Genomic DNA, 4,122 nt, shown 5'->3' on the forward strand with positions numbered 1-4,122 from the left:
GAATAATTTCAAATACAGAGTATGTATAGATGTCAATACAGAGAAAAGATTTAGACACAAACCACTTTTAATCTTTTTTTAGTATTTACAAGTGGAAAAGAATGTAACCAAATGGGTATTGTTTTTTTTTCTCTATGCAAAGCATTTAAATAATAAGAAATGATAATGAAAAAATGTTGGTTCTAACATAATTAATTACACAGATGACAAGCCCAGTTCCTATGTTTCACATTCTCAAACACAGCAGGAGTCATGTTAAGGCATACCACATGGATCCAGCGTTTGCATACGTTACATCAATCTAAAAACACACACACATATAGATAGATAGATAGATAGAAGATAGATAAATAGATAGATTAGATAGATAGATAGATAGATTAGATAGATTTTGTTTTATGATTTTTTTTAAGTACTTACCCAGTCAGTTGTTGGACCACCTCCAAGGGTTGTGTCAAAGCGCATAAACCACAACAGGCATCCTTTCTGAACACTAACAAGTGCATAGATATCAATATAGTAACAGAGATATAGAAGACAATAAGAGTGTGATGTCATATTGTTCCTCTTCATTTCAGGCACCTGAGGCTGTCAGGATTTCCTCAGCCATCTTCCTACGTAGTGCCTCCATATTGGTCACAGAAGTATTGATGTCCAACTGGGATGGAACTTTTGGGAAACTAGAGACAACCTCCTTTGCCATTTTTGAACAATAGTTGTAGTGAAATGAAGGAAATAATTATATTTAGTGTCTCAACTTTAATGCTTACCATTTGAGCAGAAAATACCTGCATGACAAGTACTCCACAGCTATGTGAATCCTGCTGCCTTGTGTGCGTAATTGTGGCCCTCTCCACTTAATGTCCATCCACTCTTTTTTGCTATGGCGAACGAACCTCATTTTGAAGTATTGACTTGTATGACAAATAAATATATGACAGTTAGGGGTAATACAGTTAAAGTAATTAAGAGTAACTAGATCTGGCCATAATGCTTTTATTTTAGCAGTTTTGTTTTTACCGAAATCTGACTGCAGCTTGCTTAGAGTCCTCCTCTCATCAATTCCTTGTGGATCTATAAGGAAAACTTTACTGGAAGATGCATGTAGATACTAGAAAAAAAAAAAACACTATTTAAAACTACAGTTCAGCTTTGATCACATAACTATGAAGAAGGACTATTTTGAAAGCTTTCACCAAAAACTTCCAGTGGTTTCCATGTACATTTATGAAACTGATAAGTGCTTGATATTTTCCATAGTCCACCTGAAATGTAGATATTGTAACATTATTAAATATTTTTAAACATGGTTTCATATCTTCAATGTACAACAATAGAAATACCTTTCGCAGACTCCGCTGACACACATCATCTCGGTTTCCAGACAGAATCACACCAGCAGAAAAATGATTCATGAGGTAAATGCTACCATCTTTTCCCATTTTATTTAATAAGGTTTGCAAGTAACATTCTATTACCTTAATGAAAAAGCACATTTAAATAAGAAATACACAAAACATGCCTATTACACAAAAGGTAACAGTTCAGCTTTTCGATATGTACAATATTACTGGTGTGCTTTGGCAATTTATATCATGCAAGTTTGAAATGCTAATAGCTCATGAATATTCTTGCCCTCCCATGAGCACTTGTGAGGTTGCAGAGTTTTGAATCTGAGTGATGGAGGGTGCACCTAGCCTTTTTTTGCTGCTGATGGTACAACAGCAACCACACTTCACAATCGTTTTTGCTCCAAAGGTACTGAATCTGCAAGTAATCATTTTATTGTAAGAAATTTATTCTGTTGTGTCTTCAGCAGTATGTTCTGTGTTATCTGGCTCGTATTGTACTCTGGTTCGGGTTTGTGTTTTGTTTTTGACAGGTTCCATTGCTGTGTCTGGAATCATCTGGATGGTATTGGTGCTGATCTGTGTAACTTCTGGACTTGTGATGGCTGTGGCAGTACTTCAGGTGGGTCAAGTATTTTGTTTTATGTCTGTCCTTGTCCTTTCTTGATGTTTTCTGTTGCCCGATTCTTCTTCTTGGCTGAAGAACTTTTCTTAGGTTCTGGATCACGGTAAGGCAGTAACCAGATTGTTGTTAATTATGTGTTCTTTGTTCTGCCCTTGGAGAGATCCATACATAGTTCTGTAGAGTCAGCAGGACGCAAAGGTACTTCTATCTTTTAGATCTGTTTTTATACAATCCAAAACCACTGTTACATGACAGTTACTTTCCCTTGTTTTGGATTTTTGGCTGGACTGTAGCTGTGCTGATTTCAGAAAACCGGCTAAGATGCCCCAAGAAGAACTCCAACTCCACAGCGGGAAAGATACTCAATGTAGTTGTTCACGAAGGAAGTCGACGAGCTCTGGATCAGAAAAAGGTATTTTTTCCCCCTGTCTTGCTTACTGAAGTGGACGGCTTCTTGCTCTTGTTCAAAACTGCAGTGAACAGTGATGTAAAATGGTGATCTGCCACACAACTGAAGTTTACATTTTCCATCTGTTTCTGTTTGCCATCTGGTATCGTTTGTGCCTCATAAAGGTTAATTGTGCTCTTCATTATTTTTAGATCCAGGGCAGTTTTGGCTGCATTCACCACGTCGGTCTTCCTCTTCTGATGTGAAAAAGAACAGCCATATCTTCAAATACAGCTGTTGCCTCTTCTAGATGTGCTGCTGTTTAACAACAAGGCAAAGCAGTAGGTGGCATACTCCTTTAAAGCCTTGTTGTCAGTCTTTTTTGAAAATGCCTGACACACTGCCTTAACAATATGTGAAGAGCAAAGATGTAAGACTGTAAATTGAAGATCACCACTGTTTGCCTTGTTCAAAACAATGCGGTGGGCTCGTTGTAAATACAGCAAAATGCTTTCTTTGTTGAATGCCAGAAGGACACTTGAAATTAGTCCCCAACTGAAGTCCGTCTCCACTTGATGGACATGGCATGATGTTATTTGACCAAGAGCCCTTAATGTTTGCATCAGCCAGTATGTCAAGGTTGGAATTGAGTGCTGATTTGATACAAGCTCACTAACTGGTAGTGGCGGCATGTTTTTGCCCATTCCTGGCAGTACAAGTGCATAGTAGAGCACTCTTTTGGGCTGACTGGTAATGCGGGAGATAACGCTACCTGTGGCATCCAGTGAAGTGTTACTGGTTTTTTTTTTTTTAAGATGCTGGGCCAAAATTTGTAAACCACATTGTGTGTATAAATGTACAGCAGATGGGTCCACCTGCAAATGTTGTAAGTATCCAGCAGTCTCAGGACAATCAGATGTAGCACATTCCTTTATTATTTTTTGTGTAAGCATAAGCTCCAGGATTATGTCATCATGTAGCCTGGTGCTTTTTTTCAGTTCGCTAGAAATTACCCTTAACACATCTTTAGTCAAGGACTGTGAGATGTTACCTGCCAAAAATCTCTTCTGGTGTGGATTTTCTTACGGCTTCATAATAGTAAGTGCTCACACCTTGTGTGAGGGCCTTTGCAGTTTTCCCACTTCGTGTATATTTGGCTTGTCTGAATTGTTGGTGATCGTTTTTGTGTGTTATGTTTCCATTGCGAGCAACAAAGACCGTTATTTTCTTTTTTGATTTTGTTGGGGGGGGGTTTTATTGTGAAAGTATAGACTGCTGAACAGTCTTTAAAGGTGCAAGTGGCACGTGCTTTGAAAAAAAGCAGGGCTCGTTTCCGACTGTTTTGGCATTTTACGTGTTGATACTTAAAGCACAAAACACAACAAGGATTGACTTGACTAAATTCTTTATAAAGCATATCTGTCCATGGTCTCTGGAGTTGGTTTGAACCAGGCAGTGGCTTTATTTTTTTCCAGTTTTCCCATTTTATTTCTATACTGAATTTTTTTGGACCTGGTGTTGTGGCCCTCCACTCTTCATTATTTTGGTTCTGTTCCTGTTCCTTTTCACGTTCCCTTTTGTCCTCATTTTCAGAGTATGAGGACACTGACACGAAATCACTGTCCATGCTTTTTGATGTTAAATCTAATTCATTTGTATTTTGTATGGAGTGATGTTCATCTATATTTTCAGTAAGTGTTTGCTTTTCCAAAACAATGTGTTCTGTTGGCTCATTTGTTTGTGGTTGTGTCTCATTCTGG

This window comes from Carassius auratus, unplaced genomic scaffold (genome assembly GCF_003368295.1).
Source record: "Carassius auratus strain Wakin unplaced genomic scaffold, ASM336829v1 scaf_tig00005102, whole genome shotgun sequence".
Taxonomy (NCBI): domain Eukaryota; kingdom Metazoa; phylum Chordata; class Actinopteri; order Cypriniformes; family Cyprinidae; genus Carassius; species Carassius auratus.